This window comes from Chrysochloris asiatica, unplaced genomic scaffold (genome assembly GCF_000296735.1).
Source record: "Chrysochloris asiatica unplaced genomic scaffold, ChrAsi1.0 scaffold00164, whole genome shotgun sequence".
Lineage (NCBI taxonomy): Eukaryota > Metazoa > Chordata > Mammalia > Afrosoricida > Chrysochloridae > Chrysochloris > Chrysochloris asiatica.
In genome coordinates this window covers 414,677-440,207 of record NW_006408682.1, presented here as the reverse complement: position 1 = coordinate 440,207, position 25,531 = coordinate 414,677, and the positions used below count along the sequence as shown (strand labels likewise).

The window sequence follows — 25,531 nt, the reverse complement described above, 5'->3', positions numbered from 1 at the left end:
GCATGGTCGTCTAGTGCCCAAAAAATCAGTCGCTAAAAATCCGAATAAATGCAGTTGCCATGGGATGGAGTTGACAGTGTCAACTGATACTTGTCATAACATGGAGTTAGAACTTCATCATTAAGAGAGTGGGGACACAGGGGTCATTTTAAGTAGGGGAATGACAATATAAAATTTGTATTTACAAGAGAAGTAATACGTAGAAAGGACAAAATCTGAAATAAGAGAAGATGACATTAGGCTTTTGGAGCAATTCAGGAATACGTGATGAAGGGCTGAATAGCACAGGTGACAGGATCAAGGTATGAGAAATAGAAAGAGTGAGAATTATGAGAAACTTAAATTTTCTTGGAAAGGAGGAAATGAGGCTAACTATCACATTTCTGATGTTGGAGATTATGTGGTACCTACCATTTATTAAAAGAGCTCTGGTAGTGTAGTGGTTAAGAATCGGGCTGCAAACCGCAAGGTCAGCAGTTCAAAACTACCAGCTGTCCCGTGGGAGAAAGATGAGGCTTTCTGCTCCCGTAAAGATTTACAGCCTCAGAAACCCTACACAGGGTCGCTATGAGTCGGAATGGACTCCACGGCACATAACAGCAACAACAACAACCATTTATTAAGATAGGAGGAATGCAGGAAAAAAAGAAAGAATGAGAATGACCTTCAGAGCTTGATTTCCTGGAAGCCTCCTGACCTAAATGGTTAAGTGTTTTACTGCTCCCTGAAAGACAGACAGTTGAAACCTATCCAGAGTACCTTTGGAAGACAGGTCTAGCATTCTGCTTCTGATAATCCTCTGCATTACCACAGCCTTGAAAATCCTCTGGAGAAGTTGTATCCCCATGACTGGAAATCTACATGACAGCAACTAACAACAAAGACAACAATACAAATGTACTGATCTGAAGTTCAAAACAGAGATCTGGACTCTGGATAGAGTTGAAAACATGGAAGTTAAAAAGATTCCTTGGTAGAATTTGAAACCCAAGGGAGAAAATGATATTATAGAGAAAAAGAATTAAAGGAAACAGAGTCAATTTAACAATGGTAGAATAATAGCAGAAAACCCAAGAGAAACAAACAAAACCTACAGCATGATAAAAATAGTGTGAGTAATTACTCTTTTGATTGTGAATCTATTTATGTACTTCTTAGTACTAGAGGCATTAGAATATCAAGACCTTTAGGAGATCACAGTGAAATGTATCAAAGTGTCAGGAAGACACCTAACTATAAGAAAGTGGGATCAGGTTATAGCAGAGAAAGGCACAGAAAGGTCCATTATTCAGCCTGGGTGCGGGAGGAGGAGGTGGGAAGCAATTGTTCAGAAAACCCTTCTAGATAATAACTCTGTAGCTGAGTCTTGAAGGGAAGTTGGAGTTACACAAGTTGATGAATGGAAGATGAGCGCCTAGTCAAAAGTGGCATATATAAACGAAAGCAGTTTCAAGTAGGAAAGGAGAACTACAACACAAGATACACATTATGGCACGTCAGGAGACAAAACTGGTTACTGTTTTAATATATACTCATATTTATTGAGCACTTGTTATGAGCCACCTTTTCAAGCAAACAAGAAGAATTGAACACCACTGCTTCAGGAACAGCATTTATTAGAGGAATGCACTGAGTCAGATATGGTAGCAATTTGTACTTTGGAGCATTATAGGGTCAGATATCAGACTCTGAAATCACTGTCATTGTAGGACTCTTAGGTGAATGGGAGGAAAAACTAGCATCCTCCTGTATTATGCTGTAGAAGAATGATGATTTCCAACTCAGTGTTCATCTCTTAGGAGAATATGGACCTTTACCTGGTATAATCAGGAGACTGGAGTCTAAGCCTTGGAATTTAAGTTCTATTGACAGGTAGGTGAGTAGCCTCCAGTCATGTCCCAGCTCAGCACTCTGTGAAAATAGATTTACCTGTATACTACGTAAAAGCAGGTTTCCATAGAACGCTCTTGAAAGGCCAACTTAAACAAATTGTTTTAAATTAATCTGAATAGACTCTGCACCCTGATAAAGGATTTCTCTTCTAATGCTCACAGCAACTCAACAAAGATTTATTTTTATCTCAGTTTCAAAGATGATAATATTAAGGAATAATAAACCTAAGGGCTGTTCTCAAGGTCCCAGAGCTATTTAATGTGGCAGAACTAAGATCACTCTGACTCCGGAGCCAGATTGTTAACAATATAATCTAGAAAACTAGATAGGTCCAAAATCATAAAGGGCATTGAACTTCACTCTTAAAGCAAACAAAAGCTGTTGATGATGATTTCAGGCAGCAGGAAATCCAATGCATGATTTAGAAATATCATTTTAGTTAGAATTTGAAGGAAGGATATATTGGGAAGACAGATTTTCTTTTCTTGTTTTTTGCTAATGGAGTAATCTAAACAAGAAATGCTGAAGACTCTAACTAAGGCAATCACAAATTATTGGAAGAAGGAATAGTTTAGTGAATCACCGAATCACATGAAATACTTTGTGTATTTCAGAGTATACAGTATGACAGAGTCTGTCAACAAATGTTTAGATTTTATATGTAGAAGAGTTGATTATAATAATTCCTGATGTGGCACTGTAGGATAAGCACTGGACCACAGGTCCATTTGAGCTGCAAGGACGGTGGTTCAAACTCATCAGCTGCTAGTAGGAAACCCTATATAGGGTCACTATGAGTTGGAACCTATTTGACAGCAGTTAATGATAACAACAAGAGGTAGCACAATTGCTGGTACCAGAAAGATGTTTACCTGTTCTTCATTGACTATGCAAAGGCTTTCATTTGTATGGATCATGACAAGTTACGGACAACACTGTGAAGTATGAGTATTCCAGAACACTTAATTGTGCTCATGAGAAATCTATATACAGACCAAGAGGCAGTTGTTTGAACAGAACATGGGAACATTGAATGGTTTAAAATTAAGAAAGGTGTGTGACAGGATTTTATTCTTTCTCCATACTTATTCAACCTGTATTATTAATCTGAGAAGCTGGGTTATATGAAGAAAAACATGGCATCGGGATTGAAAGAAGACTTATTAACAATCTGAGGTATGCAGATGATACAACCTTGCTTGCTGAAAGTGAAGAGAACTTAAAATACTTACTGATGCAGATCAAAGACCACAGACTTTGGTAAGGATTGCATCTCAAGGTAAAGAAAACAAAAATCCTCACCACTGGACCAACAAACAACATTCGTATCAAAGGAGAAAAGACTGAAGTTGTCAAGGACTTCATTCTTCTTGGATTAACCATCAACACTCATGGAAGCAGGAGTCAAGAAATCAAACGACGTATTGCATTAGGCAAATCTGCTGCACAAGACCTTTTTAAAGTGTTGAAGAGCAAAGATGTCAGCTTGAGGACTAAGTTGCACCTAACCCAAGTCATGGTATTTTCAATAACCTTAATTGCATGTGAAAGCTGGACAGTGAATAAGGAAGACCATAGAAGAATAGATGCTTTTGAGTTATGGTGTTAGAGGAGAATATTGAAAGTGCCATGGGCTTCCAAAAGAACCAACAGATCCGTGTTGGAATAAGTGCAAACAGAGTGCTCCTTGGAGGCCAAGCTGGCCAAGCTTCGTCTTTCATACTTTGGACTTATTGTCAGGAGGGACCAGTCACTGGAGAAGGATATCATGTTAAGTAAGGTGGAGGGTCAGAGAAAAAGAGGAAGACCCCTACAAGATGGACTGACAAAGTGGCAGCATCAATGGGTTCAAGCATGGCAACAATTGTGATGTTGGCCCAGGACTAGGCAGTGTTTCATTCTGTTGTGCATTGGGTCACTATGAGTCAGTACCAAACCGATGGCACCTAACAACAACAACCACATTCTTATGAACCCACCCAGCCTTTCTGCCACACTCCTTTCCCAGCTATTACTGATAATGCTGTTATCATTGTGGCATACTTAGAGGAAAAAGCTTCTACAAGTCGCAAATGCCAAAGCTCCTCATTAGTGTTTAAGTGCTGTGGACATTGATGGCTATAATTATTCCTTTGTCATGAATATTATCCCATTATGTCGAAAAGCTTTATATGCTTTAGTAGAAAGACACTAGATACTGCAAATTCAAAGTATTATTATTACTATTTTTATTATTATTAAAGTATTTGCAGAATTGTCTTATTAAGATGCAGTTTATTACAAGTTGTCTTGTATTTCTATTTCCAGTGCTTTTGATTCTTTTTATAACCTTTTCATTGTTCTCGCTAATGAAAAAAATAATCTATTTAAAGCATGCATATACAAAATAAAGACATGCTTATTTTCAATAAGTTGCTATTTTAATAAACCTATGTCTTACTAGAACTGAAAAAGAGTATCTAGTGGATTTTCTACATAAAAAATGATTAATTGGGCAATATTTATCAAGTGCCCTCATTTGTTCTCATCTCTTGAAAACAAATAGGTATTTAAACAAAAAAAGATAAGAAATCCTGATAGCAATGCTGTATCTTTGGAATTTTAGGATTTTTTTTTTTTTTTTGTATACTTACGTCCCTTAATAGCATTTGAAGTTCCTATTAAGTGTCATTGGAGTCCTTGGGTGGCACTGGAACTTAAGGTGAGTTAGACCCTCAAATTTGGTTGTTCAAACTCACCAGCTGCTCCTCGGAAACCCTATATATGGTGGTTTTGAGTCATAACCAACTTGAAAGAACTTAACAACAATAACACTAGTGCCATTGAGTTGGTTGCAACTCAGTGACTCTGTATAGGGTTTTTGACAAGCTACTGGTGGATTTGAACCACTGACTTTTGGTCAGCAGTCTTATCGTATAGCACTACACCAGGATACATTACCATAGCATGTTCAAGAACTCTATGGTGATGGCTAATACTTTTAGGTGAATTACATGGGCTTTAAACGAACTGCTGGACAGCAAAGTCAGTTTGAACGACAACGTCAGTGGTTCAAGCTCACCAGTCACTCCTTGAAAACCCTATACAGGGTTTCTATTGGGGGGAACTGACCTGATGGCACATAACAACAGAAAAACACATGGGAGCTTTCTCCTATACTTTTTTGACATGCATTTTTTTAATGTCTTCCTGTGAATTATGTGACAGTTTACATGGGAGAACATTAGTTTTACAATAATCCAATTGTATATCATCTCATTGCCATGGTTAAAATCCACTCCATGTATCAACCAACCAAAGGGTATACCCTGCAAGAGTGCCCCTCCGGGTCATCAACACATAGTCCCTCTCTGAATCTATAGTCCCCGCTCCAGCTCTCCATGTCATCATATCTGCCTCCATCTCTGGCATCACTGCTTCTCTGGGTAAGGTCTCGCACTCCGCTCTTTTCTCTTGATGAGTTTCAGGGACCTCAGCACCTGGACTGCATAGTCAATCACTTTTGCTACAAAACATCTACCTTTACATTTCCAACCCACGCAGTCAGTCCTGATAACAATTATTCACCATTGTACCACAAGGGACCTATCCCCATCTCCTTTCACCAGCCCCGCCCAGACAGATTGGCTACTACTCAGTGGCGATTCTAACTTCCTCCATGCCCTCTGGATCTAGGCTCCCTCTTGAAAGCTTATAAGCCAGTCACTTCTTGCCTTTGTAGCCCCCAATTTTGGGTAGCCAATGTCCAAGTTGTGCATCCCTGTCTACCCTGTGTAGGAGGGGGTGGGAATGATCCTCGCTGTAAAGATTTGTTCCCTTTTTTGAGCTACTGCATCCATAGGTGTAAGTCAAGTTCATCAAATTGTATCAAATTACTCTTTTTTTTCCTCTTCTTTCTTCTAGTTGAGCTCTGGTCAATCAGTCATTGAAGCCAGGTCAAGTGGGTATTATCTGCAAGTGTGGGTGTTCTTATGCATCTATCCTTTCTTCTTATCAGCTGGACGCTTCACTCTCCACTCTAGTTCTCTGTGGCTATGTCACTGATTCTGGGCCCAAGAGTCCCCAGGTTTTGCCACACTGCTGGCCAACCAGGTCTCCACCCGGGTTCATAGGAATCTATTGAGTGTTTTTGTTGTTGTTAGTGCTGTTGAGTTGATTCTGACTCATAGCAATCCTCTGTATGGTTTCTGAGGGGCAGCTAGTGAATTGAACTGTCGACTCTGCGGCAGTCTCAATGCATTAACCCACAATGCCGAACAAGAATAAATGCATATATTAAAATAAGTTAATATTTATGTACTTTTCTCAAGTTCTCCTTGGGCATTTAAAAACTTTATAAAAGTATAAAATAATTTACTGCAATTTTAATTAAAATATTTCATATGAAATCATATAAAACAAAATGATAATATTGTTGAGGAAATTCTTTCTACATTGTACATTATTAATTTACTGGAGGTCATCCTTTTCTCACCAGAATCTCTCCTTTCAGTATAGAAATACTATGAAGAGTAAAAATACTTTAAAAAAGTAGTATTATTAAGAGACTTATTTCCAGGTGCATAGCAACCAAAATTACTGTTACATATGCAAGGAGTCCTGATGTGGCATTATAGGATAAACAAAGTACTGCTAACCATGGGGTTGGCAGTTCAAACCCACCAGTTATTCCTCAGAAACTCTATACATGGTCATTATGAATCAGAACAGACTTGATGGCACACAACAACATGCAAGTATTTGTGGGCTTTTTTATTTATATTAACAAAATACAACTCTACTAAGTTCCAAAAATAAGCAAAGATGAAAGTTAATGTGGTTTCTTTCCATACATATTTACAGGAATTACAAAATAGAATTGTTTCCTTTACCTCAAATTGTGTATACAATTTTATGTTGTTATTAGATACCTTTTAGTATAACAGAACTAAACACAACCCTGTCCCGCACCATCCTCACTGTATCTCCTGTTTCATTCCATTGTTCCAGTTACTCTGGCAGTCTGTCACACGGAGGATCTTTCTCTCACCTTTTATTCTACCAAGCATACTGTCCTTCTGCAAAGACTGGTCCCTCCTGATCACATGTCCAATGTGTGCTAGCTTTGCTTCTAAGGAATACTCTAGTGGTACATCATTCAAGAAAGATTGGTTCATTCTTCTGGTAGTGCATGATACATACCATATTATTTTACAACACTGTAACTCAAAAGTATCAATTTTCCTTCAGTCTCCCTTAAAGATTGCCTAGCTTTCACATATATATGAGGCAACTGAAATTACCATTGCCTGAGTTAGGCACACCTTGGTCCTCAGGGTGACATCTTTGCTTGTTAACATTTTGTAGCCGATTTGCCCAATGCAATGCATTGTTTGATTTCTTGACTATTACATCCCTGGGTATTGATGATGGATCCAAGAAAATGAAATCTTTGACAACTTCGATATTTTCTTTATTTATCATGGTGTTGCTTATTGGTTCAGTTGAGGTTGTCATTTTTATCTTCATCAATAAGTGCTTCAACCTTCAAAAGCAAGGTTGCCTGATTTGTATATCTCGGATTGTTCATGAGTCTTGCTCCTATCCTGATGTCCAGTTCTTCATCTTCTTGAGTTATTTTCTCTGCATACATATTTAATAAGTATGGTAAGAGGATATAGTCCTGGCTCACATCTTTCCTGATTAGTAACTACACAGTATCCCCTTGATCTGTTCAAGCAAAATCTAAGTACAGGTTCAGTATAAGCACAACTAAGTGCTCTACAACTCTAAATCTTCTTTATTTATTATTTTATTTATTTATTGTCTTCTCCAAAAGAAGACAACTGAGAAGTTGTCATTATTTTTTTCCTTGAAATTTTGACATCTTCATGCTTCGTCTTTTCTTCTTTTTTTCCATCCCTAACTTCAAGGAAGAAGCCAGTTGTGTTGTCTCCAAATACCTCTAAATATGCACACTATCACTAGTGAAACCATATCTGCTAGTCTTTTCGTATCATTGTGTTTCCCACTGAAGTATATACTGTCACCTGTACCAGTATAATTCCGATTCAAGATGACCTCATATGTATCAGAGAACAGTGTTGTATAGGGTTTTTCCACTTTTTTTTAATTTTATTTTGTGTGTGAATTGAGTGATAGTTTACATGGAGAACATCAGTTTTACCTCATTGTTTGATTGCAGTGATAACAATCTCCTCCGTGCATCATCATTTAACAGTATTTGTTTCTATTCTCTCGTTGTTGTTTTTTTGTTTTGTTTTGTTGGGGGGGGGATGTGTACACAAAAACACTCAGGAATATATAATAATTTAAACAACCAAAGGGCACATTCTGTAAACCTGCCTCCTGGCCACCAGCACTCAGTCTTTCTCTTTCCATGAGTCTAGAGTTCTCAGCTGCTTCCTCTCTCCATATCCTCATCTCTGCCTCCATCTCTGGTGTCACTACTTCTCTGGATAGGGTTCCACATTCTACTTGTTCTCTTTTCCCTTGATGATCATAGGGCTCTCTGTTCCTGGGCTGTATAAGATTAACTACTCCCCCTTTTGCCACAGTTGCAATTAGTCATGATAACAATTACTCACTATTGAATCACAAGACTCTTATCCCCATCTCTTCACCAGACCCACCTAGACAAGATGAAAACGATTCAATGGGGATTCTACCTTCCCCAGCATACTCTGAAACTAAACTCCCTCTTAAAAAACTTGTAAGCCAGTCACTTCGTGCTTCTATAGACTCCCCAATTGGCTGATAACAACAAAAGAAATGGCAACATGAGTTCACCAAGAGGTGCCCTGGAAGTCTTGGTATCCTTCTGGAAAATATGCCATTGAAAATCCTATGGAGTATACTGCAAAAGATAAAGTGATGCCATTATTAGTACCATTGATACATATTTTCCAGCCCTGGGCATGTATCCACTTGATGCCTTTAAAGACAGTCAGATCTACTTTATTTCTTGACATACACAATATACAGACTGAATATTTTTTAATGGACAGAAAATCCTGGCAGCAGCAAAACTGGACACTCCCTCCTTCTCAAAATTACCACATTCCTTGTTACCTTTCTACCCAGTCCTCTCTTGAACAATTGTAATAATTTTACAAAGTGTAACTGAAGAAGGTAAACCAATAGCACTTTTTCTGATGCTATCTTGGCCCACAATAAAATCCTCCAAAGCTTAAAGGAGAGAAAATAAATATCTATACACCTGGGCTAAGGAGACCTGGTGGCATTGTGGGTTAAGCATTAGGCTGCTAACTGCAAGGTCAGTGTTTCAAACCCATCACCTACTCCAAACAAGAATCTGTCTGCTCCAGTAAAGATGTATAGTCTTGGAAGCCCTCTGAGGAGGAATCGACTCAGCAGTGGTTTGAATTTTATTTGTCTAGCTGAAATTCAGAATTATCACAGACTGATATGTTAAAAAAAAAAAAGAAAAAGGTAATTTCATTCCAAGGAAAATCATGTGCTCTTTATAATCAGTCATTAACACTAAAAAGAGAGAAAATGAAGTCAAATCTGTGATTGAGAATTTTAAATATTTATTGTTTGACAGAGAAGGATTACACTAATTGGTTGCTAACTACATGGGAGAGTGAGGGGGCTTTGGACTCCCATTAAGATTTACAGCCTTGGAGACCTTGCATAGGATCACCATGAATTGGAATCCACTTCAACAGCCATGGGTTTTTGGTGTTGTACTTTTGGTTTTATAATATAAGGAACCCTCATGGCACTATATCATAAGCTAATGGCAAGGTTGGTAGTTCAAAGATCAGGGGTTCAAACCTACCTGTCACTGCAATAGAGAAAGATGAGGCTTTCTGCTTCCGTAAAGATTTATAGTCTGGAAACCCTACACAGGGCCGCTATGAGTCAGAGTGGACTCAGTAACAGTGGGTTTGGTTTGATATGGGTTTATATTATGTTTTAGAAACATGACTGTCATAAAATTAATGACGGATGTTTGCCCTCTGAGATTAAGGTCTAATGACTGATGCTGACACAAATTGTATGATATTTCTAATGATGTAGTCAAAAATGGACTCTGAGATCTAATGATCCCAATTCTAAATCTTGAGCTATCTTTAACCTGATCTTTGAGTGAATTATTTTCTTAGTTGGGAGGAAGTATAATGATGAAAATGCATAACTATTATAACATTGGTGTGTAGGATTTGATGCTATAAAATGATAAGGATTATTTTATAGCTTAATAGTAAAACTTAGCATTCATAAAATTTTCTATATCCAATTCAAGCATGAATTAAAAATTATATTCAACTCAGGAAGTAACATTTTCAATACTGTTCTGTGCCATGTAAGAAATGTTCATTATATATCTCCTAAATTTCATCTTTTAAGCCACCTCCCTCAAGCAGTAAGATTAAACTATCACAGCAAAGGACATCTTGTCTACAGATTTTGCTCCTCAAACTCCTCTTCTTTAGTTAGTCCCAAACTATGATTTTTTTTTCCTATTTCCTTCCTCCTTTAGTTCTTTTTCAATGTCCATATCCTTTTGCAGGTCTTGCAGCAAAGTGTTGCTAACTGCCACTGAATTGCCATACACCAAACACAACAAAACATCGCTGGGTCTTTTGTCATTTGTTGTTAAGGACCATAAAAGTGGTTCTGACTCATAACAACCATGTACAGGATTTCTGAGGAGTGGCAGGTAAGCTTGAACTATCAACCTTGCGATTCAAACTGACCTAGTGGTCCAGTGCTTACCCTGCAGTATCACACCATACCCATCATCAACTTCAGATCAGACTGTGGTGATTCACAGGGTTTCTAGTGACTGATTTTCAATACTAGATCAACAGGCCTTTTCTTCTAATCCCTCAATCTGGAAGTACCCCTAAAATCTGTTCAATATCATAACACACAAGCTCCACTGATGGGTCAGAATTAGCAGCACATGAAATTAAATATCAAAGCCTCACTGCGGTAAATGGTGTTGTTGTTATGTGCTGTGGAGTCAGTTCTGACTCACAGTGACCCGGTACAGGGTTTCCAAGGCTGTAAATCTTTACGGGATTGGAAAGCCTCATCTTTCTCACACGGAACAGCTGGTAGTATCGAGCTGCTGACTCTGAGGTTAGCAGCCTGATTCATAACCACTACACTACCAGAGTTCCTTAACATAAATAAATAATGAAAGACATCTGAATGGAGATGGGGCAGGGGTTTTTCTATCATTAGATAAAGTTTCCAACTGTATTGTGGTTGTTATTATGTTATTGTCATTTAGAAAATGAAATTTACCATTTCACACTGAATCTTCAATATGGCTGTAAGCCATTTCTCTATCTTTTATTCTTTGGTTAAGTACCATCGAGCCAATTCTGAATCAAAGTGATGCTGTAGAGAGTTTCTTAGGAGCGCCTGGCAGATCTAAACCACCGACCTTATGGTGAGCAGTTCAACGTTTATCATACAGCATCACATCGTGACTCTATCTTGTCCTCTATTTGTTTAATGTCTAACAAGTTGACTACCGTAAGCTGGGTTTCTCTGAATTTGGAATGTCCCTGAAAATTCCAAACATAATAAACTATCACGGATTTCCGCCATGACTTACAAACGACAATTTCTAAGTCTTTAGACTTCACATATATATATGATTCCTTCAATCTTGCACATACAGCTTTGTCATTTCAAATACAGTGGGGCAACTTTCTCAATCAACTCTAATAAAGACTTATACATAGGAAATCCTATGCTTGGGTCTTTTAATCCTGGATACTTTAGCTTTATTATATTTGATCAATGTCAGCTTTTATTTTGTTTTAGTTAGCTTTTTAAAAATAAATTTTCCAATCAGACATTTGTCTGAAATCCAAACTAATGGAAATAGTAACTTTTTCCAAAATTAAATTTTTTTTTTTTTTGCAGTTGACTCTTTACTTTAAAGCCTGCCAACTTAGTTAGCACTTTCCACCAACTCAGGGAGCAGAAACTTTCAGAGGCTTCACAATCTTCTGTTTAGGTGCTGCCTTTGTGGGAGCCTTAGCAGCAGCCATTGCTGTCTTTTTAGATGCTTGCTTAGCGTTCGTTTTTTGCTTCCTTGGCAGCCCTTATGGCCTGTTCTCGTTGAGCCTTTCTAACTTCAGTCTTCTGGTTTCTCTTGGCCATTGTGTCAGCAAGAGATGCACCAGTGATGGCCCTCTGGAATTTGACTGCACGGCGGGTTCTTTTCTTTTGAATTTCTTCCTTTTGCCCCTTTTTGTGCTTTCTTCTGTAGAGGACAGTCCAGTTTATCTGCCCAGGATTCCTCTTGGAAAGGAATGCAGATTCGCATTTTGCATTAAGAAACTGGAAAACCTACCCGTCAGTCCTGGCATAGCGTGTCCCGTGTCCGGGGTATATTTTGCACAGTTCTACCTTCATGGCTGCGGTGCCCGAGAAACAGGGAAGATGACGAAGAGCCCAAAATTAAATTTTAATGAGAACATTTACACCTATTTTTCTCATATGTAATAGTACTTTAGAGCAAAGACCACACAGAAGTGAAACCCTTGAACTGGTTTGAATCTTCACTGTGGAGGATAACAATGGGCCAGCCTGAGACATTTCTTTCTTAAATTCCCTGACATAGCTAAATGGAACAGCTACTGCTTGTTATTTGAGCAGCACAGAGAATAGAATGCAATTCATCATCACAGGAGGTACCATCATAAACTAAGTTTGTAAAAGGTGATCGGATCCTTGGACACATTTTAAACACTGCTAATGCATAAAGTAGAGACCTGGTGTGTTGCTGTGGGTTAATGCGCTGGACTGCAAAGTTTGTTTGAACCACAAGGTCTCTAGTTCAAACTCACCAGCTGCTCCTGGAAACCCTATACAGGGTCACTATGGGTCAGAACCAACTCAACAGCATTTAACCACAACAACGGTACATAAAGCAAACCTGGTAAGCAGACACTGTGATTAACCTGCAGCTCTCCTAAGTTGTTTAAATGGCTTACAAAGGACTTTTCCACCTCCCTTCCCCCCTCATTTTGAAAATATTATAGCAAAATCAAATGAGAGAGAATCAAATCAGAGGGCCTATACCAAGTGCCAGGAGTCCTAGTATGGCACTGTGGGATAAAGCACCGGACCACATGGTCAGCAGTTCAAACTCACCAGCCACTCCTTGGAAACCCTACACAGGGTGGCTATGAGTCAGAAACAACTCCAAAGCACTTAACAACAACAACATACCAAGTGCCTGACTTGGGTGTGTTTTTTTTTTGAGACATATGTTAAGAACTTTCTGAAAATCAGCTGTATAACACACATAATAAACACAGTAGTGGATCCAGACACCATCCACATGTCAAACATCTGAAAACTGCTGCTGCCGCCCCTGTCAATTAGTCAGACCAAAGATACAGTAAAAGGTATAGCAGAAGGATCAGGTTATTCAGAAAGTTCAGAGTACATTAACCTAAGGCATGCATGCATATCCCAGGAAGACTAGAATGTGTTCTTTTTAATGCAACATTCATAGTTTATGACATAGTCCACTAATATAATAAACAGGCAAGCAAATAAAATAAAGTCATATTTGTTTACTAAATCAGGCAACAATTCTAGAAACTAATCAGTAAGCTCTTTCTACTCAACATAAAGATTTGTCACTGACCTAATCATCATCCTCAGCACATAGTTACTAAATTACCACATCTGGATGATATTGTGCCAACACTGTTGAAAGCTACTCACCCTGTCCCCACAGAATTTAGGATTTGAATACAGATGCCTAAAGAAATGTATTTGAATTATGCAATATGCACATAAAATCTGATTATTAAAGATACATTATAAAGCCAACTAGAGTACACTAAATTCTTTTGAACTCTAAGAAGAGAAAACAATTTTTATTGTCAGAAGAGACTCTGAAACTTGCTCTCCAGCAGAGAAATGTTAAGAAATGAGGAAGTAAAAGAGCTGAACAGAACATTTCGAGGGAAACTCAAGAAGTCAAAGTAATATACTATGTGAAATGTGCAAAGACCTGCAGTTACAAAACCAAAAAGAAAGCACACAATTAGCATTTCTCAAGTTGAGAGAACTGAAGAAAAAAATTAAGCCTTGTGTTGCAATATTGAAACGTTTTATGAAGAAAATTAATGTATGAGGCATTAATGAGCTGATAGGGACTGATATTGGTCATTTTGAATCTGAATGAAAAATTTAAGAGGAACGGCATAGCATTCATTATCCAAAAGAACATTTTAAGTTCAATCTTGAAGTACAATGCTGTCTGTCATAGGGTAGTAACCATATACCTCCAAGGAAGACAGGTTAGTATCACTGTTATTCAAATGTACACACCAACTACTAAAGGCACAGTCTTGGTGTGACACTGCAGAGTGGTCTGAACCACAAGGTTGTTGGTTCAAATTCACCAGCCACTCCTTGGAAACCCTATAGAGGGTTGCTATCCGTTGGAACCGACATGACAGCACTTAACAACAACTACTACTACTAAAGACAGTGATGATGAAATTTAAGAATTCTAACAACTTGTTCAGTCTGAAATTTATCAGACAGGCAATCAAGACATATTGCTCTTTACTGGTGACTGGAATTCAAAGGTTGGAAACAAAGAGGAAGTTATCAGTACTTGGAAAATACAGCCTTAGTGTTAGAAACGGAGATTACATGGTACAATTTTGCAAGACCAATGACTTCTTCATTGCAAATACCTTTTAAAACACCATAAAAGACAATTATATACCGGGACCTCACTGGATGGCACAAACAGGAATCAACTAGACTGTACTGTGTCAAGAGATGGTGGAGAAGATCAATGTAGGGTTTCCGAGGAGTGGCTGGTGAGTTTGAACCACTGACCCTTTATTCAAACCGAACTTGTGGCCCAAGGTTTACCCTACAGCACCACAACCATACTCCAAATATGTACACAAAAATGACTTAATAAAAATTTGTTTAATTCATATGTCATCTCATTCAAAGTACCACCATATATAATTTTTCATTGAATGTGATGCATTCAATCATAAACCTTTTTGATCATAAATTTTACATTTAATCATTTCATAAACTTTTGCCAAATTCTGAAAAATCACAAGACATTTTTTTCCATTCACTGTGATCTCTTACCTTCCTCCCCACCTTCTCCTTGAGAAATTTTGAAAAAGAACGTTCTAATGTACGCTCAAATGAAACACTAGCCTCATCACATACTACTGCTTTTGGCAAGCATTTGAGTTCTTAATGGACTGCCTAGGTGCTGCTTTTGATTATCATTTCACCGACTTCACCTGAGTGAAATGATGTTGTTAAGTGCTGTCGAGTCAGTTCTGACCCATAGCGTTCCTGTATAGGGTTTCCAAGGAGTAGTCGGTGAGCCTGAACTGCCAACCTTGCGGTTCAAGCCGAATTTGCAGTCCAGTGTATTAACCCACAGCACCATACCAGGACTCCTATAGATTTTGTTGTTGTTGTTATGTGTCGTGGAGTCGGTTCTGACTCATAGTGACCCTGTACAGGGTTTTCAAGGCTGTAAATCTTTACAGGAGCAGAAAGCCTCATTTTTAACCCGTGGAACAGCTGGTAGTTTCGAACTGCTGACCTTGTGGTTCGCAACCTGATTCGTAACCACTACCCTACCAGAGCTCCTATAGGTTTTACATATGATTATTTCATAATGGCTCATAGTTGTGTACTCCAAATGGCTTTTAGAAATGTCTAACTTGTGACTATTAGCTGTTTCTTGGCCAATTAATCTATTCATAAATCTGCATAGGGCTCTCATTTGACTCAGGTGTCAGGATAATGGGCCAAACTTTTAAATTATTGGTAGCAAAGCTCACGTTTGGGGAGAGACAATGATCCAGCTTTTCTTAATAGAGAAATGAGGATTCAGGTGGATTGATGTCTGCAATTTTCTTCCCCTTTTAGACAATACTGCATTTTTTTTTTTTTTTTTTTTTTTTTTGCATTCCACATGGAGAAAGAGAATCTATGGTTGGGCAGCAACCCCTGGTTTTGTGAACAATTAATGCAACTGGCTGATAAAAAAAATGGTTGGCAATATGAGTCCACCAAGAGGTGCCCTGGAAGTCTTGGCATCCTTCTGGAAAATATGCCATTGAAAATGCTATGAAGCATAGTTCTACTTTGACATGCATGTTGTTGTTGTAGTTATGTGCCGTGGAGTTGGTTCCAACTCATAGCGACCCTGTACAGGGTTTCCAAGGCTGTAAATCTTTACGGGAGCAGAAAGCCTCATCTTTCTCCCACGGAACAGCTGGTATGGGACACCACAAATCAGAGTTAACTATAGAACAACTGGTTTACCATTGAATAGAGACAGTTTTAGGTGCAGTGGTGAAAAAACAGCTGCTGTTTCCATGTGATTACAACATGGTAAGAGAGAACAAAATTCAATTAAGCCAATAATCAATTTTAGATAGCAATACATGTTCTGATGTAAATAAAATGAGGTCACATGAATGACAACTCCTGAGGTAAACATTTATGTAGGGAACTCTGGGGTTATGAAGTACCAAGGCCCTGAGGTAAAAATATGTTCTATTTCAGAATCCCTAGAAACTGACTCTGAGCTGAAGATATGTGTGCAAATGATTTACTGAAAAATTGTTTTCAGTCTGTGAGTGGACGGAAAGAAAAGAAGTCAAGTTCGAGTGTGGTTTCAGGTGAATTCCCACGTTGGCTCTGTTTTCTCCAGGTGTTCTGGATATTACATTGCACCAAAGAGATCATTCCACTGGATGGATGAAAACTGAGCATTCATAACTCCCCTACTAAGTCGTCAAAAAGCAAAACCCACACTAATTGTCATTAAGTCACCTGTGACTCATGGCAACCTCATGTGGATCAGAGCAGACCTGTACTCTGCCAAGTCTTCAATGGCTGATTTTTTGAAAGCAGATTATCAGTCATTCCTCCTAGGGGCATTGGGTAATTTAAACCAACAACCTTCTGGTTAGTAGTCAAGTACTTAACCATTTGCATCACCAGTGGACTCCCGCTACACTATTATGTGTGCAGTAGAGTCTGTTCAGACTCATAGGGAACATGTATAGGGTTTCCAAGGAACAGAAAGCCTCATCTTTCTCCCTCACAGAGGATGGTGGATTCAAACTGCTGACTTTGTGGTTAGCAGCTCAACTCTATGCCACCAGGGTTCCTGTTGTTGTTGTTAAGTGCCAACAAATTGGTTCTGATTCATAGTAACCCTGTATAGGGTTTCCGAGGAACCGCTGGTGGGTTTGAACAGCCCACTTGTGGTTTGAACTGACTTTGTGATCCAATGAATTATCGTGCAGCACCACACCAGGACTCCTTATTGTTGTAGGTAAATGCCGTAGAGTTGGTTCAAACTCATAGCAACCCTGTATAGGGTTTCCAAGGAGTGTCTGGTGAGTTTGAACTGTGACCTTGTGATCCACAGTCCAGTGTTGATCCTACAGCACTACACTAGGAGTTGCTAGGAAGTTGTAAATTGCTGGGTACTTCTAAATCTCTGAGCTTTTTAGGGGAGCTCCAGTAGCTATAGGTCAACCTGAAAATAGCTACAGTTGCTGATGACTAAAAGCAAGAACCATATAGTCAGTGATGGGCATAGTGAACTAGCAAAGGTTTCTGAGGTGGTCTGGCCAGAATACCAGGCATGTGTACTGCACTTATGAATGATGAAGGTTCTGGCCAGCAGAGCTCCAAGGAAAGAACATGCAAGACTAAAGGAATGGAAGGTACCAGTGACCAGAGATGAAAGTGAAGTTGCAATCCTGGTTTCCTTGGAGTGTAGTAAATTGAGGGGTAGAGTGATGATAGGAGTTTAGAGCAGCAAATCATTGTCGAGAGTTTAGATTTTGTTCAAATTATGATAAAAGGCTTTGGAATGTCTTAAACATTTATAATTTAATTCCTTTTGTTGAGTAGAAAATGGTTTCAAGGTGGCAAAGGAGAAAGCAAGAATACACACAAACACACATGAATATAAATACAGGTGTCCTGAACTTATGACATATTCAAGTTTTGAAGAACCATATTTATGACTACCTAAAGGAGCTCTGGTAGCGTAGTGGTTACGAATCGGGCTGCGAACCTTAAGGTCAGCGGTTCGAAACTACCAGCTGCACCGCAGGAGAAAGATGAGGGTTTCTACTCCCGTAAGGATTTACACCCTCGGAAACCCTGTACAGGGTCGCTATGGGTCGGAACCGACTCGACGGCACTTAACAACAACAACAACATTTGATTTAAAATACATATTATCATTAGTAATCTGTACTAGATACAATATGACAGTGCTGATTTGCTGATGTTATGCTTAGATCTTCACTCACAGTTGTTCAAATATTGGATTCATAAAGACACTGAAAATAAAAGGCAATTTAAAATAATAGAGAGAGGCATTCAACTTACCAGGGTATGGTGCTGTAAGACCCACAAAATCTGCAGTTCAAATTCACCAGCTGATCCTCAGAAACCATAAAGGGTCTCTATGAGTTGGAACTGACTCAATGGTACTTAACAGACTGTAGATTGGACCCTTTAATTTTATGTGCGTTTGGATTGAATTTAGGATCAAGACTTGGAAATATATGACATTTGGGGTACTTTGGATGTTGATCTATCTTCTGTTTATTTATTATGTATCTTCCAGTCTACACATACACGTACATACACACACAAGCATTCCAATTGTTTCATGTTGTTTACTACTCATGGACTCCCACCTAATGCAAAGTAGGCTTATATCTCAAATTACAAGAGCCAAATAAGACAAGCTTCTTTTCTCAAATACTAAAAATTTGAGACATTCTGTCACAGAATACATAAGTGCCCTTTTGAGAATGTTTTGATTTAATATCACTCACAAAACAAATGCCCAAGAGATTACATAATAAGACTCATGTGCCTCAAATGACATACTCTCTAAAATTTTTAGAAAATAGCTCACGAAAGCTTGGAAGAAGATTAGGCTAAATTACATTATTAAAGCAGGCTGAATCCCATTATTACTGGTTCATATTTGAAAGCAAATTAATATATAACTATATATTACTTGTGTCTATTGATAAAAAGAAAGAGAAATGCATTTCTTTTCATGGAAATATGGGTACCCTTAAGTTAAATGCAGCTGTTTCTTGCCTGTGTATTCCAGATCATCTCAATACCACCAGTTCTTTTTCTCTAGCTCTGCTGATATTCATTGTTCCGCAAAAGGTCAGAAGGTGTTTCTATGGCAATAGTCATCCATGGCAGACTGGATTTCACTATTGTTTTCGGCTATCTCCCTTACAGATAATGTAAAACATCAACAAAGACTTGTATTTAAAGCTAAGAAGTAATTAATTGTTTTTAACTAGTACTTGTGAAGTGCCATTAAGTAGATTCTGACCCATAGTAACCCTGTATAGGTTTTCCAAAGAGCAGCTGGTGAGCTTGAACCACCGACCTTGCAGTTCGAACGACTTTGCAGTCTGTTGCATCAGCCCACAGCACCACACGAGGACTTAATTATATTTAAACATTATCTAAAACCACTAAGTGTCATAGCTTTTTTCTATTAGTTACTTTGTACACTTTTGAGTGTGGACTTTTGGTGTGGTGCTGTAGGATCAGTACTGTACTGCAAGCCACAAGATCGACAGTTCCAAGCCACCAGCTGCTCCTAGGAAACCTATACAGGGTTGCTATGTGTTGGAGTCGACTCGACAGCTCTTAACAACAACAGCAATAATTTTTTAGCAGGTTTCTTTATACTCCTTTTTAAAATTCAGAACATCTATATATATTTTAAAACCAGACACATTTAAACTATCCTGGTGTAGTACCATAGGAAAAGCACTGGACCACAAGGTCAGTTTGAACCTCAAGGTTAGCAGTTAAAACTCACCAGCCACTTCTCAGAAACACTGTACAGGACCGCTATGAGTCGGAACCACTCAATGGCACTCAACAACAACAACAACACACACACGTATATAGGATAATGACAACAACAACATATATATGTATTGTTATTAAGTGTCATTGAATCTGTTCTAACTTAGCGACCCTGTATAGGGTTTCCAAAGAGCAGCTGGTGGGTTTGAACTGCCAACCTTGCTGCTCAAACCAATTTTGGGGTCCAGTGCTTATCTTACAGTGTGACAACAGGTCTGCATTAAAAAGTGTCAAATCCAACAATAGTATTATAAGTAGGAGTCTTTTGTTTCATTCCAGGTATTTAAAGTTGCATCTTTAAGATGTTGCCATTGATCTGCAACTTGGTTCTGAACTTGAAGCTTGCTTGTTGCATATGAAAATTGAACTTATGCAAATAAACACTTAAATTTCACAAACATAGGCCTGATCACTTTAATACTTATGCTTGCTAGATTTTACTTTTCCTATAGAGACAAAAATAGAAAACCTTTCCAAGATATAAACATCAAAGCACACCAAAGGAGATAGAAGGAAATCAGCACTCCATCCCAGGTATAGCAGCCATTCCAACTCTCTCCAATAATTGTCTTTCAAAGTTTAATTATAGAAACTTTAAATATTCTATTTCTATTTTTTAATGATCTCTTTCTTCTTAAATAGTTTCTATACCCAAATTCGAGTTTTGTAAAAAAAAAAAAAAAATGTTTAATTGAAACTTTTTAGAAAGCATGCTTGTTACTGAAAAATTAATCAGCAAAATCAGCGAGCTAATTTTAATGATGATTACTATTTTAATGGGTGAATATTTTTAGCTCTATCTGGAATGCAAAGATGCTCTCTGTCTCTGTGAGATTTAAAGTGAGTACAATCTGCGTTTTCCCATATCTAACAAGCACAGATAGCACATTATCTTAATTCAAATTAGGAAGATATTTATAGAATAAATGAAGATGTAGCAGTACAGGTAATGAATCAATGATGCAAGAGAAGACCAAATTCCTCTAAGTGGGAAATGAGATACACAGTGTAATAGCTGCCACCAGTTAACTGTCCTGCAGAGAATTAACGATTTCCTTCTCTTCCACTTTTCTTGTTTCATAGAGAAAAAAACCTTATCTGTCAATTTAGGTTAGGGCTGTAAACTACTGCATTATACCTGGTAGGGTGTGTTTATGACTCTCGTTAATCAAAAGTATGTGTTGTATGTCTAGCGTTTAGTCAGAGGAGAGAATGGAATTTTCCATGGAACATCATGTTATGAATTGCTATGACTCATAAGATGTTCCCATAAATAAGCCCTCTATGAAAAGTGTATTGTAATAATCGCTGTATAGAATTATCTGTACCAATAGTTTTTGACCTGGGAATCTATTATGGGAACAACATTTTCTGTTTGTTTCACTTTGGAAGGCTTAGATGAAACCATAATATTTAATGTGGCACATTTGTTTGCTGTTGGTTTCATAGCTTACTAGGCATCGTTCTGCTTTAATGGGAGAGACAGGGAGAAAGCAGGAAGGGAGAGTGGCCAGGTTTGTTTGGTGTAGTCTCTAAAAAAAGCAAGCATGAAATTCACTTGTTTCTAGAATACCCAAGTGAGGTAAAATTAATTAAATTGAGGGCTTTTTTTCTTTTTTCTTTTTTTTTTTACACGAATGGAAGGAACTTTTGAGAGAGCAGTCACATAGAGTTGGAGACAAAAGCAGCTGAGATTTATCTGTTACCCAGGCATCCCAGAAGCAGCAGCAATTCCATCTCTTCTGGGCTTCCACCATCCTCCAGGACAGTGACCCCAGGGACTGACAGCATCTCTCCGCCCATTCAATCCTTCTTTTTACCCAGAAGACTGTTGATAAATGAACAATTAGGGTGTTTGACTCCAGTAGCAACTGGCCTGAAACTAAAAATATTTCATCTTTGGCAACTAGCATCCATCATGCAGTAAAGACACAGAGCCACTATTGACCTACCCACTCTTAGACCAGAGGTTGTCTCTGAAATGAGCCCAGCTGATTCCAGCCTTCCCTTCACTGACAAAACTAAATAAATAAAATTACATTTCAGAGAACGATTTATCTTGACCTGACATTTTTGTTAGCAATCTCTCCTGTTGAAAATATCTATTTAACTTTATATAATAAATGCAACAGTCGCCTTGTTGGGCACATGCAGTTTTAGTTCCATTGCTATGATTTTTAATTTTTAAAGCATTTTTATTATTTACAGTAAAGATCATATAGTCACTGCGCTTAAGGAATTATTTTTACATGCCTAAGATGGCAAGCATTGTACTGGCAGGGTATCGTGTACAGTATATATAAGCATACATGAGGGGGATTCAAAAAGTTCCTGGAAAACTCCCATTATCTTTTAATTCCACTTTTCCATGAATCTTTTGAAATCCCCTTGTACTAAAATCCACCTGCCAAGATCCATTTCTGCCTCATTTGAGGGATTAAACTTACTTTTCTTTTCAATGTAGACTTTATTATTTACGGCAATTTTAGATTTAGAGAAAATTTGTGCAAAAAGTAAAATGAGTTTTCATTCTTTCTCCTACTAACATCTTGCATTACTGTGGTACATTTGTTACAACTGATGAACCCATATTAACCCATGGTTATTAACTGAAGTCCATAGTTTGCATTACAATTCATTCTTTGGTACAGTCCTATGGGCTTTGATAAATACTTAATGCAATATGTTTCCCATTACAATATAAACTTTACTTTTTTATAAAATTCCATTAACAGGAGATTTTTCTCTTTTCAGACAATTACATACTAGGAAATTATTTTATTTTTATGTCAGAATTAAATCTTGATCAAAATGAGAAGGTAGATTCAAGGACTTCTAAAAATGGAGAGAAAATGAATTTATTGACACTCTCCCCTTTTCACTTCCTAAATAAAGATATATTGTTTTCTTAGTACAGGAGGAAAAATAATTTAAGAAAAAATGAATTTATCTGACTATTTTTATTAAGTTCTAATTTATATCATTTTTATTACATTGCTTTTATATTCTAGTTCTGCTGAACACAAAGGAACATCAACATCAATATGAATATAATTAAAAAATCTCCTTACCTTAGAAAGAAAAGTGTTTTGTAAAAAAATGTATATGGACAACAACTACTCCTTTACCCTGAAGTCTTTAGTAATATGCTACATTCATATAATTCAATTCTTTTCATTGATTTTTGCCATTCCTTCCTAAGATTTTCTTAATTTAAGTTCCTCATAATTTGCTTCATCCTACATGTGGTCCTAAAACTCTCAAGAGTGTTTACTCCATATAACCTGCTCATCAATATCAAGTCTCTTTCTATCTCCAATCCTATGCCAAATATACTTAACACAGTGCAATACATGTGTTCTCATTTTTACAAAGCTAGATTTTATCTGCTTTCTTTCTTTGTGAATCCCTATAATACATCTTCAATATCATTTATATTTTGCTCCTGTATTTATTATTTTTTCCCCTTTAGTTTTTTTGGTATATTTTCATCTTTAGTTCTCCCAGAAGAAGACCTTGAGACAAGAATTTACGTGCAACATGAACAAACCCTTCACCAAAGAAGACATTTATGTAGCCAACAAACATATACAGAAGTGTTCACGATCATTAGCCACTAGAAAGATGTAAATCAAAACAAATGGATATCATCACATTCCAGCAATTTTAGCAAAGTTAAAACAACAACAACAACAACCTAAAAAACAGATAACAACAAGCACTTGCAAGCACGTGGTGAGACCGGCACCCTCCTACATTGCTGGTGTGTAAAATGGTGTGACCAGTGTGGAAAATGGCACTTCCTCAGAAAGTTGGATATGTAAGTATTGCATGACCTAGCAATCCAATCCCTCTACTTAGTATATACCCACAAGAAATTCAAGCCAAACCTTGAGTAGGTATATGCACACCAATTTTCATCATAGCACTATTCACAACAGCCAAAAGATGGAGACAATTTAAATGCTCATCAATGGAAGAGTGGATAAACAAACTTTGGTACATACTCCCAATGGAATACTATGCAATGCTGAAGAGTGATGATGAATCTACAAAACACCTCATAAAATGGATGAACCTGGAGGACATTATACTGAAGTCAAATATTTTATGAGAACATGGTTATAAACACTCAAGAAAAGGTTTTCATAATAAAAGAAATATTCTTTGATGGTTATCAGGGGTGAGAAGGAAGGGGTTAGAACAATTCAGGGGTATAATAGGTAAGGTTTTATGTCTACTTGACTAGGCTAGAATTTTCAGAGGTTTAGCAGTTGAGATGTGCTTATTCCCATGGTGATGAAACCTAATATAGGAATAGGTAACTCTATGATGAGTGGCTACTAGCAGCCAATCAATTAAAGGGATGCTTCCTTGGGGGTGTGACCTGCTTCCAATATAATGGGAAAGGCTCTCTAGCTCTCTTTTGCTGGAGATCTGGAACTCTACAATTATAAGCCATTTCCTTGATAATAAGATTCTCTGTATACACACACACACACACACACACACACACACACTTACTGGTTTTGCTTCTCTGTGTTAACTTGGGTGACAGGGAGGGCAATATACCAGAAAGGGGAGAGCAACATACCAGAAAAGGGAGATTGGCAGAAAATGATGAAGACAGGTGAAGACAGTGTGGTATGCAAGGTCTAAAGGAGTTAGAGGCAAATAGCATTATATACACAACCTTGGAACAACAGTTTCTGTGTGTTGATACGTGGACAGAGACACAGGCTGAATGGGTATGGGAGTAAAGTGGGATAGATTGACATACATATTTATATATCCCACAAATATATACGAGTCTGAAAGAGGATATTTGTATATGAGTAACCACAGCGATTTACCGGTGTGGCGCTGTGGGTTAATGCGCCAGACTGCAGAGTAGGCAGTTCAAGCTCACCAACAGCTCCTCGGAAACCCTATACAGGGTCGCTATGGGTCGGAATTGACTCAACGGCACACAACAACAACCACAGCAAGGAAGTGGGACAAGTGTTGTTACATGGAGGGGATTGCAATCATTAAGATGAAACAAAGTGTAGGGTTTGTTGAATATAAAACTGAGGATCTTGTCTGTAAACCTTCACTCAATTCCCAATAAAAAATTTAAAAATAAAATAATTTAGGTGCAAGTATTTATGGTTAAAGCGCCAGACTGCAAAGCCGTTTGAACTGTAAAGTCAGCGGTTCAAGCTCACAGCTTCTCCTCGGAAACCCTATTCAGGGTCGCTATGGGTCGGAACTGACTCTATGGCACTTAACAACAACAACAATTTATTGAAGTAATGTGCCTTAGTGGTAGCGTGATTAAGTGCTCGAATGCTAAATCCATGTTCAGGATTTGCCATCCACCAACTGTTAGGCCAGAGAAAGATCAAGTAAAACAGTTTCCCTGAAGATTAGTTTTGGTAATCCTAAGGGGCAGTTTCATTCTTGTCCTGCACTGTCGTTATGATTCCAAATTGACTCAAAGGCAATGGGTTTGGTTTGGTTTTGCTTATTTATTAAAGAAATCCTACTAGGAAAAACCAACTGGTAAGGAAGTGAGGAAAGCCCAGCAAGAATGAATTTTCAGCTGAAGCCCCAGACTCAGCCAGATCCCACGGGAAGAACTGGACTGTAAATTATACTGCTGCGTTTGTTCCTCCTGGAGGTAAACCAGTTGGATTTTTGC

General features: G+C 37.9%; 1 pseudogene; it reads right to left on the bottom strand.

Moving 5' to 3' along the window:
- Window positions 1–11,837: 11,837 nt before the first annotated feature.
- On the bottom strand, window positions 11,838–12,300 carry LOC102842541 (annotated as a pseudogene).
- Window positions 12,301–25,531: the final 13,231 nt, after the last annotated feature.